Consider the following 14,687-nt stretch of genomic DNA (forward strand, 5'->3'; position numbering starts at 1 on the left):
CTCTGCCCTGAGAAAGTTGAAGCACAGTTAGCTGCTGATGCAGTCTCCAGGCTGTAGGGCCTGTCCTGTTCTCCTTCTAGTATTATGGCAACTGGGAACCACAGGCTGATGTTTGAAGAAACTACAATTCTCACATTTGGCCTCTGCTTTTTGTTAACTGGCAGGTTTGTTTTCTTCCAGTAACAAAAAAAACATTTACTCCAGTTTGTGCTTTTCCTTTAGAGGATGACTGTGTCCTGTGCACTGCATATAAGAGACTCAACTCAGCCATCGCATGATGTCCTCTGACCTGCCCAGGCCCTTACATGCTGCATATCTGAAACCTTCTGGGCTTCTGTGAACAAAGTCAATTTGAAGTATTATATAATTTCTTTGCATGACATAAAATAATTATGACTTTTTTGTTTATGAATCATCTTCAGAGCACTCTGTGTTATTGTAACCTGTTTACTTTCAACACCAGGGGAAGTTAATTAGACTGATAAGTCAAGACCCAATCTCCTCTGCTCATGATTTAATTGTCCTTTAATGTGATTAGTTTTCTCTGGGTAAACAAGCATTATCTCTTCCCCAGCAGACAGACTGAATGAACACCATATTGGAGGTATATAATTTCTAACTGGAATTAGCATTTACCTAACTGCATGCTGGTGAGCTATGTAATTAATGTAGGGAGGTGAAGAGGTAGTCTCAGGCTAGACTCTGTGGAATAATCTACCAGACAGCAGAAAGCTTCCTTGTATATTTTCCACTCACTGGACTCAGATCCTTGTATATCAACAGAATAAATATCCCAAATTGATGTTTCAACATTTAAGGCCTATAACAGTCTCCTCAATGTTGATAAAGGAGTTTATTTGATACTTTTCTGTTTAGACCCACCCAAGGTTTTTTTGTTTCTTTACTCCTCAACTCACAGCAACAATTCCTTTGTTAGATAGGGAGGAAGCAGAAGGACAGGCTCCTCTAACCCTTGCAACAATTATAGCAATACATTATTGATACACTGAAAGTTTCACAGCACCATGCAGGAGAGGTGTGGCTGATTGAAGGAGCTGCAGATCTCTCACTGATGCCACTGCAAGCCTGCATTTGTCTGGGAGGGCACAGAGTTCACTTCTTCACCAAAAGCTGACAGAATTGTATCTGACTAATCCCAACTCTACCTCTAGAATGCTGGTCACGGTTGGCTAGGGCCACAGCCCAAGTTTAAACCTGTGAAATCTGGATCACAGAGCTCAGTCTGCACTCTGAGAGCATCTTTACTATTTGGGGCACCCTGAAACCTGATATTAAGTCTTTTTTTAAGGAAGGTACAGAGTGCAATCACTTTTGTATGCTCATAAAAGAACAGAATAACGAGGAGCCTATCTGTGCTATTTTCCTCACCCACTTGGGGTTTAATTACCTAAGAGACACCAAGGTATTTCTCAAAAGATTCTGAGGAACTAATGTCCACCGTGGTGTGGACTCATGATCCACACACCCAAAACTCTCAGGGTCAATGAGTGTTGACTCTGTATGTTCTCTACAGGGCCATTACAAAACACCAGTAGTATGGAATTGAGTATTCTTCAGTCCATGGTAAGGAGACCATTTCCTTCCTCTATTCACATTAAATCTTTCAGTTCTGGTAGTATTGGGATTACTTCTCTGAGTGTTTTTATTATTTTCAGAAAGAAAGGAAAACAATAAGTCCAATAATAAAAGATATCAGACACAGAAATATCAAGTGAATGAGCAAAGTGTTTCTTAATTGTGAGAGACGTGCACACACACTCATGGAAGCTGATTGAAGTCACATTATCAAAAAAGAGGAACATATTCCACTGTACAGTTAACTCTGTAACTGTAAAACACAAAGTCACATTTGTCTAAACAGATAACTAGGCACCAAAAGAACTACTGTACAAACAACCCTCAAATAGAATGGCATAAATTATCTTGGGAATGTGGCCAGGATTTTCAGTGTTTCTTGGACTTTGGCGCAGTTAAAACACAGATGAGGAGGGCAATCTAAATATCTGCTGCTATATCAAATGTGGCAGAAGTGGGAAATAAAGGGTTGAGAGATCAGGCGACCTCTGCAATTTGTACAACATGAAATGCAAACCTGAGAGCCGGCTGATGCCTGCAGATTATTAAGACAGAGTGACACAGACCGCCGTCTCCTGCAGTTCCCATCTGCTGATAAAAATGATAAATAACCCTCAGATCTTCCTGAATTAGACTCTTCAGTTTACAGTTAGGAAGAGATGCAGTTGATTGCTTTTCTTCCTGAATTCAAGCCTTGTTGTTTTGACCCTCCCAGTTAACAGGATAACAGGGCATTTTACTTTTAGATATGAAGACCAAGGGCTACACATTGTACAATAACCATTTCTGAGAAAACATGAAAAATACTCTAGAGCACGTACATGGAGTACAAGAGTACATGCTGTGAATGGGGTTCAAATTACCATTGCTATTTTTCTTAGATTAACATAGCATTTTCCAGTCAACCTACAGCTGGACTTTACTGGAAATGAAATCAGGCCCATCAGAAAAATGTTTATGGTTATATTCATATGTTGCAATCATATTAAAAACACTTGAACAAAACTCTATAAATTTACGAAAGAGGGAAAGAGTTCAAAGTATGCATAACTTTTGAAAAATAATCTTGGCATATTGTTAGTTTTAAAAATGTCAGGAAGTTCGTAAGCTGAATGAACTTTAAAACATTTGCAGGGCTTTCTTAAAAAATCAGATATTCAACATTTGCCAGAACAGGGACAGGTTACATTTATATGCCACTGCATTCCTTATTCATCCATTGTTGCTGTAAATTACCTCAAACACCATGGCTTGTTTCCTGCAAATGATAAAAATCAATATTTTGTTTGGCTTCCCTGATCCAGAAAAAGACAACAGTTCCTGATAAATAAGAATCAAGGGAACTGTCAGGCTAAGGGTGGAACATAAATGATTTCCAGATGGAATCCGTTTTTGAAATTGGGTTGAACGGTGGTGCAGTTGTGAGCGCTGCTTCCTTGCAGTGCTGGAGCCGTAGGTTCAAATTTCTGGACCAGAGGTACTATTGCATGGATCCGGTATGTTCTCCCAGTGATTGTGTGGGTGATCTCTGAGTGCTCTGTGAAAACTGGCCCTGGTGTGAGTGTGTGCACGCTTGTGTCTGTGTATCCATCGTTTGCCAGGATAGGCTTCGGCTCCCCCGTGACCCTAATTTTGAAGAAGTGGTTAGAAAATGGATGGATGTTTTGAAAGTGATGGTGAAATGTGTGAAATGATTCACAATGGAATATTTTATCCATTACCATTCACTCAAAAGCCCGACTTGAAAAGTTTTATATAAATCTGTAGAAATCTGTAAATTTGATAAATCTGTAGAACGTCCACTGGCATTAATCCTTATACGACTGTAAAATTCCTTTATATTTTTTTTTCTTATTTAATTGATTATCCTCAAAAAGAAAAAAAGCACAAAAAGAAAACAATGAAAAATGAAAAGTATCAGGATGAAACTGATCCTCATTCTAAAGCCAGGAACCATCTGTTGAATCATCGGAACTGTCAAAGGAGTTACCATAGCAGATCGAGGGGAGTTAAAGTTCATCATGTTTTTCTTTCTTTCTGTTGCTTAAGATGTGGGATTTGGGTTAGCGGAATGGATTTTAAAACTACTTTCTAAAACTTTCCAAAAACTTCAAACTGGAACAGGGCTAGGCACCCATCTCTCATCTGTGGGTGTCCCATTTCCCCTGTCATTTAGAGTTGTGAATTAAAAACTAGATACATCATTTTTAGCGCAAACCATCTTACGGTTTGACTTTTCACACAATGTTAAAGCGGCCTGATTTGACTTTGTTTGCCTATTTTGACTTCCACTTGGCTTGATGCGGAAAATAATAAAAAGTACTTTGTTTTATTATTGTTGTTGTTTTTGTGAATACACATTTTCTATTTTTATGCAAACAAAAAGGTCTGCTGATACGTAAGAGCCTTCGCATGCTGACTAGGTCATCAGTTGTGGTACAATGTCTGAGCTGCTCGTACCGGGTCACTGCCTCATCATGGTGCTGCTGTTGATAATTAAAGGAAGTCAGGAAATTAAGGCACAACTGTGAAAAACAAAAGTATTAGGAAAAGAATGAGGACATTTTTTTCTCGTGGTTATTAATAGCATCTGGAGCATCGGTTGTGTGGGTGTACTGAGAGCAGGTGCCAAGGAAAACTTGCCCTGCGAAAGGCCTGTTCCAACTGCCGATACTGTCAGAAACAAGTATGACTGAACACTGTGGCTGGTCTGCCTTCCAGTAAGGGGATTAAGATTGTGTCATGTTATTTTTCAAACAGAAAGAAACACTGCTGAGAAATGTGTGAATACTCTCCCTGATATTAAATGTTACTCATTTGTATTTTTTATGCTAGCACATTTTTTATTTTGCAACAACACTAAAAGATTTATAAACACTAGAATAAATTCATGGAAAATCAATAAGCTTGAATGCCTATAACTCTTACTTAAATTGAAATTTCGGTGAAAGAAATCAGAAAGATAATATTCAGAAATGGCAGAAGAACAGAGTACTACATACAGGTCACAAAACAGTAAAAAGTAAGATGAGAACTCCGAGAAGCTTCCTGTAAAAAATGACTAAAGGGTTAAATAATGACATATCATTAATCTCTTCAAGATAATGCAGGGATGCAATAAATTAACAACAAATGTTCTTAGAGCATACATTAATGGTGTTTAACAAAAGTTCATTAAGAAGTCACATTCTAATCGCACGCTACCAGTCTCTTACATATAAAGGCTTCACAAAACTCTGCATCTTTTTTAGCTTCCCTCCCTCCACTCCAACTTCAGCCTTGCAGCATCTCCATGGCTCATTCCTCATAAGCGAGGATGTTGTGACAATGCTGATCTTAAGATAACATAAGATCACTTTATTAGCCCTATACAATTTTTTGTCTTAAGAATTTGTCTTTTTGCATACCCCAGCTTGCTCTCCATGAGACATACAGACAGGGAGAGCAGCTGGGGGTCAGAGCACAGGGTCAGCCATTTAAACAGCACCCCTGGAGCAGTTGGGGTTAAGGGCCTTGTTCAGGGGCCCAACAAAGTAGGATTCCTCTGCCGGCCACGGGATACGAACCAGCAACCTTCCAGCCACAGGCGCAGATCCTTAGCCACAGAGCCAACGCACTGCCCCTTAAACCAATGCTGTCATTTTCCACAGCCAGGCAAGTTAACACTTAGGTATTAAGTATGTAGGTATGGACGCCCGGCCACACCTCCCATGAACACCTGCGCACTGTGGACACACGCCCTGTTTTTCTTCCAGCCCCCTTGCATGCTTTTCCCCCCGTGTTTTCCTCACTCCTCCCCGGATTGTGTTGTCTGCATAGGGTCCTGAAAGAACGCTTCGTGACAAATGCCTCTGAGTTTAAGTGGGGTTTAGCAAAGGATCTTCATCTTATTATGCAGAAATGACCCCTCATCCCTGGTATCAGTCATAGGTGTTAGTGCTCTAGACTGACAGTTAAAAGTGATGACATGCCTATACACGTTCTTCAGGATGCATGCTTACTGTCTAACAAGGTTGTGTTGGCATTGCAGAGAGGAACTGAATCAATGGGTTTCTCTGCACTGAAATGCTTTAAAAACAAATGTTTACATTATGCCACGATTTCCCGATAAAATAACTATATATAAGATAACTAAATATTTATGGATATAACCCACAGGTCAGATGTGGAAACAGTTGATAGAAAAAGCACACTAATGGCCAAATTGCTAGTTGCTGCTCAAATCTCGGTTCTGAACATCTGAAAATCTGCGCCCTAAAATTCAATACCCTGGAACTTCACATGCCTCATCATAAAAGATCATGACTCTATGTTCTCAGAGGTGTTAATAAACAGTGTGAAAGAATTAATAGGATTGTTAAATTATTTTTGTTAATAAACTTCCACTAAATGAAAATAAAAATTAATAGCTCATGCTATTAATACTAATACTAATTGAATACTAATACTAATGTTCAGCTGACTTAACTTAATTACATTTACCCATTTATATTATTAAAATGTTTCATAAATTACCTCAAACACTATGAAAATGATGTTACTGTACATTGAACTTGTTGTTGAGATAATATAAAACATTTGCTGTACTGTCAGAGGCAGAAAACCTCCCTAGAAATGGACTCAAGTATTCTGATAGATGTCCCAGGACCACAAACCACAATGAGTGTGCTTTTACTAAGGAGATGTGTTGGACAGAAGCACTATAATTTATTAAGTTCAACAGAAGATCTAATTTTTTATGAAAAGGTTCCAATGTGTTTTAACTAAGGTTGTTGTGGTTTTAGTTGATCTAAGACCTCCCAATGACAAAGAGAGGCCAGCATGAATTGCTACAATAAATGTCACTGTTGCATCAACCATAATACACGATCCAGACCTAACAAGATTCTGCAATTTTCAAACATTTTTTTAGTCACAAAAAAGGAGTAAATTTCCTTTTCATGGTTTGTTATTTCTTTAATTTGTGAAATTATCAACATTAAAGTGCGTTTTTGTAAGGTTTATTACTTTAAGACATCAGTTCATGATTTTACCTTCTTGTTATCCACAAATATATTGTTCATATATTTTATAGATATAGGATGTACAGTAAGGCAACCATAGACAGTTGCTGTAGACTGATTATCTACCCATCATCACATTACCTCTGATTCCTGGTTAGGATCGGAGCCTAGTTTGAAAGCAGAGGGCAAATATTAGTTTATATTCAGAGATGTAATGTTTCAGTTTTTATTTTGTTATGACTCTATTATTAATCCCTTGTGTTCTTGTTTTCTCCTCCACATTGGTAACCAGATGGACAGCAGTCTTTGGAGCCATATGGGGACTTAAGTCATAAAAATCTCATCTTAAAGAAATCCAGATACAAATTCCATTGGCAACATAGTCTAGACAGAGTTGTCACTTAGTTTTAACTTTGGCAAAGTTCTCCTGGTTAAAAGTTGCCAGTTTCTGAAGCTGACACACATTTGCTTAACACATACTTCTCCTTCTTGACAGCACGCCTTAGCCTCTTGTGACCATGTCTGCATGTTTTTTTTTGTGTTAGCACTTTCTCTTTTTCTCTTGGCTGTTGTTTTCTACATTGCTCCAAAATGCTCCCCTAAGTGGACTAAAAGCCATGTCTGGGGGCTATTGACAGCGATTAGACTGCGGACACAGTTACTGAAGGTATGCAAATCTGATTCCCAATCTCAAATGCAACGAGAAACTATCAGCATAATATGTTGCATAGTGAAATACCCACTCCAGAAAGTGTTGTTGTGTTACTTGCTTCTAATGTTAGGTTTTACTTTCTGAACCCCTGTTGCAAAGGTGATATCTTTTCTCAATCCATTTGATGAAATGTAATTGAAAGAACCTTCTTTGAATACTACTGTTCCAGTAAAATTAACTAAGGAAGTAACAAGATGTGAGAAAATTGCGATTCAATATAAGAAAAAGCATTAGTTCATCAGCATTGCCTTGAGATAATTGCACAAATCTTGAATTGACAGACCTCAGAAAATTGTATGACATTAACTTGCTCTGCTACTCTACAAAGAGCTTTTCACAAGCTATTGCTGTCAGACAATTTAAATAATGCTACTCCCAATCAAAGAAGAAAACAAAAGATAAAAAGGCTTAAAAGGAATGGGAAGCACAATAATCAGGAATACCAATGAGATAAACACTTATACAAATAGCCCTTTTTAAACCTTTCCACCAACCCTTTCCTCTTCTCCATTTGATTAGTCAGCAATCGCCAAACATACAGGAGACTGGCCTAGTTCTGCAGAGGAATTTGACCTATGACATCAGTCAGTCTGCTTTGTCGGGGGCAAAGTCTGAGTTAGACCACTAAATCTCCAGGTCTTAGCAGAGCCTGGTATGCTTTGAAGGCTCTGGCACTTTGAATGAATTTCCTAAAAGCGACCTTTCGCCTTTATTCACAGACACCAAGACAGCTGCAAAAAGGAGGGAAAAAAGAAAAGAAGAACAGAAAAATTGTATAAGAAAACACTGATTAATCTTTTAGCCTTTCTAGCTTGTGTTCTATTATAAACTGTTCAGCTCTCAGCGCAGTGGTTAATGTGGTTTTCAGTTGCATTCCTTCCTATCAATAGCACCTCAGTAATAATGGCTGAAATCTGCTAGCAAGTACAGAGGAAAACAAGCACCGGCCTCATAATGAATTCCAACTCTTTGTCATTACACACAATTGTTCCTGAACTGAATGCTTAAGCCAACAAACAGCCAATTGTCAACGTCTAGCCACCTGTTTAACATTCCCCCAAAAATGATTGATCAAGGGTACAAAAATGGATGATTTGTACTTCAGTTGTGGTTACTCATTTATCTATTGATATGAGAAATATTCAAACAGTACAGCCCTTTCATATCTGAAAGTAAACAGATTAAAAGCTGTAAGAAGTCCAATAAAAAATCTCTGAAAATCAATCACAATTCAGTTTATTACAGTATGCCACATGGTCCTTTTTAGTACTGCAGGTGCCTTTTCAGAAATGTGTTCTATTTAAGCTCTCCTAAGTTGGTGTGTCCTCAACGTGACAGAAGACTGGAAGAGTTCAGCTGTGATGCAGGTTTGTATTTGCCAAGGTTGTGATTACGTTTTTGAAATGTATGGTCTTTTCCCAAAGCTCAAAGCTCAGACATAGGGTAATGCAGCTGTTATACAGCAGCAGTAGAAAGCCTCAGAGCAGAGCTAAAACAGATGAGCATAAAACAACAAACTTCCTGCTTTAATTTTCACATACATTTTCCATGCGTTCTATAAGTTTCTTCTTTTTATAAAAAAAATGATACTGATCTTATACTTCTTCACCAATGTACATTAAATCCTCTTTACACTTTCACAATGTCAAACCAAAAACTAGTTAGCCTATTTTTTACATTAAACAGTTTTTTTTATTTAATCATAAATCTACCATGGAGCTCAAGTCGTTTGAACGGACAAAGTCTGGACTATAAAGCTCAAAAAGAGACAATTGTGGTCAGAGTGAGAGTTATTAGTGGTTGAGCCCCTTGGTGATAAGAAAATATGGATTCAAATATCACATCTTCTCATACAAATTCAAAGAATGTGAATGGTCAAAAGTCTGGTGAACAGTTAGAAAAGCTTTTGGAGGAAGTCCAAAATAAATGATGTGACATATGGATGTTTCATAAAGTGTCATGTGTGGTTATACAGCTTGTCATAAAGCCCACACTGTATACACTAAACTTTCATCTATTTGAGTAAAACTTGATTATGCCAGAGACACAACATGCATTCGATGGACACTAAGGGAACAGAAGTAGCAGGACTGGAAAACCTGGATTCTTCTCTAAATCAGCTCCCTGGAGAGCTCGTGTTTACTTACATTAATGACTAGGTCTTTTCATGTTGCATACTTGTCAGCAGATTGATTGGTATGGAAACTAGCCCACTGTTATTATTTGACCAGAAGAAAGCAAGCCCAGAACACTGGCAGAGTGATGCCTCCGGGGATATGGCATCTATGGAATTTGGTTTCTGTAACAAAGCGTTCTGAAGGACCCTATGCAGGCGACACAATCCGGGAATGAGTGGGGAAAACACGGGGAAAAAGCATGCAGGATACGGGGATGAAAATAGGGGGCGTGTCCCCGGTGCGCTGGTGTTCGGGGGAGGTGTGGCCGAGGCAAACAATCCAGGAAGAAGTCCAAGGGGGAATCCAAAAGGAAGCAAAAGGTCAAAAGCCGGGCGGTCCAACCGAGACTGACGATTAAAAACGGGAACCGGGTCGGAACCAGCAGGGGGAACAGGAACAGGAACAGAAACTTAAAACCATAACGGAGCCAGGCGCATCCAGGTCCCGGGCTCGCATGATGTGGAAACCAATGCAGAGCCCGGATTAATGTCAGCGTCTGGCTTGTAAGGTGGGCTGGAAGGAGGCTGGAACAAGGGGCAGGTGCACAAAATCAGAAGTGAAAGAGCTGGAGCGCCCTTAAGGGGGAGGGACTACAATCGTGACAGTTTCTGGTACAGTAGGTGTGAGAAAATTGATTAGGATTAAAGTAACTCAGATTAGAGTTACTGAACAGACATGCAGGGAGGCCATTCAGAGGTCATCTGGATTAAACTCTCCATCCACCCAGACTCAGTAGCTTGGTAATATCTAGTGATTAGGTTCAGGATGACAAAGACTCAGACATACAAGTGAAGTCAAAAAATGCTCTTTACACAACAGTAGAGAACAATGGGTGATGTTTGAACTAGAATTACAATGTAAAAAAGATAGTGAAATCATTCATAAACCAGATGCAAGGGCCTATATATTGATATTGTAAAGACCAATTGGATTTCAACTTTGGAGTAACTATTGTATAACTGGGCAATGTTTCATACAAATGGTTCAGCTAACACACTGGAGATAATGGTTGATAGTTTCCATTTGCCCCACTGGAAATCCGATGAGACATGATTTAAAATGCTTTTATTATATAATGGAAGTGCTTGCGTCTGGTGGCCTGACCCTTCAGTGGGTGTTGGCTGGGCCCCATTTTGACACAATTCATCAGCAGGAATACTGGTTTGCGTCCTTCTGGAGAGGAGAATATTTTGTTCATTCTTGTCTCTCTCGTCTAGAGGAAAACAAAGAAAAAGAGCAGGAGTTCATGACAGTGGAGGGTAGTGAGGTGAGGAACCCAAATACTCAAATACTGACTCTGAGGTTAGCATGTTATGTCTGGTTTTTCAAGGAGTGCAAGAATGCATTAGTAGCTTTGGCACATTTCAGGTTCTCTTGCTCCTGTAAAGCCCCCTAAATCTTTGTATTTCTTTTTGCAACTGAGATGCATTCTAGACATTGAAGCCCACAGTATTGTTTCTTAGAGACAGTACCACTATGAAATGCTCTGGCCTGATTTATCCACATTGTGTGTCAAACACAAAGACGATTTGCTCTTGGTCACAAAAAATATTTGATTCACCCACCTAAAGTACTAGTACCTAGTGTGCAAATAGCTCTGCAAAATGAGCAAAAAACATATGAGACCTACTCATATATGAGTATATATGCATACTGTAGGTGTCTATTCTCCTGCTGAGATACATATATCATATTTAGCATTGTAACCCTGCGGTCTTTGTCATTTACCAAATACATTAGCCCCTAGTGGTTCAGATTTGACATAAAGTCATTTGAATGATCCATGTATCATTCACCCATTTGGAGAAAACCTGTTTAATTCTGGGGTTAAGAAGAGCCTAATTAAATGTTCAGAAATGTAATAAATGAAAGGAGATCATGCAGCCCATCTTGTTTATTTGTTTGTATATAGCTTTGTAATTAGTGAATATAAAATTATTTTTTTACTAGTTTTGAAGCATCTGGACCTCTGTAACTCAGCTGATAAACTGGGATGTGTTCCACACATTCACAACCCTTCATGTAAAGAAATGTGAATAGATTGTCTCATAGTTGCCACTGTGACCTGGTGCCCTTTTTAGTGACCCTATCTATACCCCTTAGGATTTTATATAATTGGATCACATCTTTTCTCAATCTCCTTTGTTCTAGACTTAAGAGGTTTAGTTCCTTTAACATGTCTGTATGTGAAAAAACCCTGAGACCAAGCATTTCCACTTCTTTCAAAAGCCATAATATTCTTTTTTGTAGTATGGTGACCAAAACTGAACACCGTATATTAATTGAAGTCTTGCTAATATATTGAAAAGCTTGAGCATAATGTCCAGTTGTTCAGCTATTTTCTTTCCTGCATGTCTTAACATGAGAACACAGGTGAATCTACACACACAGATCCCTTTCATGTGTAGTTTTCTGAAGCTCAGAATCACCAATATGATATACATCATTTCATGTGATTTGTCTGTCTTGCAAGTTCTTGACAGTACTTTTACTACTCCTTCTGGTTTTGTATTATTTGTAAGTTTAACCATTTTGCTAGCTTTACCAAACTAGACCAGCTCAGCTCATCTTTGTACTTCCAAAGTGCTAACTGTAATCTGACTTTTCTGTTCTTGGTACTAATGAGAATTTTCTGTAAGCTTTGAAGATTTTAATACCATCAAAACTTCACTCTTGTTTAGAATGTTAATGACAGTTTTAGATTTTTTCTTGTAAGATTTTTCTGTTATCTGCAACAGAGATTTTGCTTGGCTAATGCAGGTTTGATTTGAAGTTTGGGTTTTGATGTTATATCAGCATTTTATTTCTTTTTCCTGGTAGTAGGCAGGTCTCAGAACATTCATACACTCAATGCTGAGCCAGGAGCAGAGCAGAACCAGAACGTAAATAGGCTACAAAACAAGACACACCAGAAAGACATGAATAATCACAGGGAACTAAGAACAGGACACAAGTAGAGCGCCCTCTAGGTGTACAGGGCGTTACAGTACCCCCTTCCCCTTACAAGGGCGGCTCCTGACGCCCAAAAAAGAGCTACACAGCACTGGTGGGAGGAAAAACCTAATTTAACTGAAAGGAAACCTCTGGGAGTCAAAATTACCAGCTCTTCCTTAAGAGAAAGTTTCTTGTCTTTTCACTTACATGCTTTCATCTAGATTCCTGAAACACTGAAGTCAAAGTAAACCAGGTTGCTGGTATGCTCACAGCTCTTTAATAAACATAATTACCAAATAACAAACACCTGATCAACACAAGACACTTGTCAGTAAATTGTCACAGCAGTCTTGCTCCTTGAAAATAACAGTTTTTTAACTGATCCAGAATGAGGTGTTGCACTTATCAGTCATGTTTTTTTCCACAGAAGAAATTATTATTGTTTTAGTTCATACCAAAGATCCCCATACTGTCCTCATACGTTTGGAAGCATGCATTGATATAACAGCACACAAACAGGCTGTTCTGTGATTCTGGAGCACTGTGACAACAAAGGGTTGGCTTATTTGAGATATCTCTCTGGACATATGCAAAACATTTGCTTTTATGAAGTGCAACCACGAAACTGTTTTGAAATTAGTGGTGGTGACATTCGGCGTTTCATCTAATCCAACACTAATTAAATTAAGCACCACTGTGCCAGTAATTCTTCTGGACACTACTGCAGCCATTCATCTTGTTGTTAGCACCTCCTGATGCACAGATGTTTGGATCTTAATGAAAGATATAGTGGGCTGTATTCATATTCTGGATTTTGAAATGACAATACTGCTGACTTTCTGATAGATGGATAATGGCCACAGAGCCATCCTTTCCCAAACCTCCAGAGGAAGTAGTTTATTGCACTGTTAAGATCCTTAACAATATTGTTATGTTCTTTATCTTTGTGTTTGGATTTGTTTCTTCTTCTTTTTCACAGTGGAGATACTAAAAAAGGTAATCATTCCAAAAATGATGAATTCCTTTTTACACTTTTATTTATCATCTTGTGTTTCATGTCTCCTATAGCAATGTTATTTATTCACAACATTGCTTTGGCAACATATTTTATAAAAGGTTTCTCTGAATGCGAGTTGTACTACTACATTGATAATACTATTTTCTGTCCTGTAGCTTCTTCGGGGCTTTGTTATACAGAAACAGCACTTCAACAAACAAAATGTGCAGTACAGCTAATCAACTAAGAATTGTGATCACCACAAAATTCAGTTAGTATAAATCACTTCCTTTAAAATGTAAAATTGTAGTGAGTCTAGAATATGCCACTTACTGTACATTCTGTGATGAAATGAGAAGAAACAACAAAACTTGACTTCCTTGATTGAGGATAAAAACAACATTATTTTAATGGGCCAATTAGTCTCTCTGACTTATTAATTCTGACTTTATGTCATCTGAAATTAATAGTAAGGGGAAAGAGAACCCTTTCATTGAATGTACTGTGCAGGTGTTCTGATGTTAGTATCCAATCTTTTTTTATTCCCCAAGAATGGTCCGTTGAGGTTGCAGTACTTCCAAATCAATTTCTGTCAGTCAATTTAACTTAATAAACCCACCTGCACATCTGGAGTAGACAGGACCTTAATGAAAATGTGTGATAGTGAGACTAATTATTATCAGTCAATGTTTGTGACAGCTCATCACAATTACAATTAAATTGCACGATGAGTGTTGTTAACACATTGTGAAGTCAATGGCTTTGGCCCAGCTGTCACTGAGGACAGAGTGAACAAACATCCATAGATAACCCAGCGCCAGCCTGGTTCAAGTTAGTTATTTCCCAATGACATGGAACATCTGGAATCAGGTGGAAAGCTCAAAGTTTACAGATCAGATTTGGAGAAACAGAAAATAATGGCACCTGCCAGGTTCTGAGCTTTTAACTGATAAACAGGGAGAGGAAAAGCAAATATTTCCTGAATGTATATTACATGAGGGAAAGTTTTTTTCTGAACACTTGCAAACCATCTGCTTTCACTGGAATTCACATTTTCCTTTAACTTAGGTGCTCAAGCAGCATCTTGGCCTGAGGGCTGGTGCTGCACCATCACAGCTCTGGGGTCCTGGGTGTGATTCTGGAATGGGGGGCGTTTGCCATATACCTTTTCTCCAGGTGTTCTGGTTTCTACCTATATCCCACAGACACACGACTGGCATCCCATCCAGGGTGTGTTATAGTATTATATCATTAATATAGATAGTGCA

The 14,687-nt window shown here is 38.5% G+C and overlaps 1 long non-coding RNA gene across 2 annotated transcripts in view; it reads left to right on the top strand.

The window, feature by feature from the left end:
* LOC148645476 (uncharacterized) overlaps nt 1-8,533 on the top strand; it is a 34,485-nt gene extending 25,952 nt beyond the window's left edge. For both annotated transcript variants that reach the window (XR_015928222.1, XR_015928221.1), the window contains exon 3: nt 8,031-8,533. This is a non-coding gene — a long non-coding RNA (uncharacterized LOC148645476). The remainder of the gene's footprint in view (nt 1-8,030) is intronic.
* The last annotated feature ends 6,154 nt before the right edge of the window (nt 8,534-14,687 follow it).

This window comes from Lepisosteus platostomus, chromosome 18 (genome assembly GCF_059453375.1).
Source record: "Lepisosteus platostomus isolate fLepPlt1 chromosome 18, fLepPlt1.hap1, whole genome shotgun sequence".
Taxonomy (NCBI): domain Eukaryota; kingdom Metazoa; phylum Chordata; class Actinopteri; order Semionotiformes; family Lepisosteidae; genus Lepisosteus; species Lepisosteus platostomus.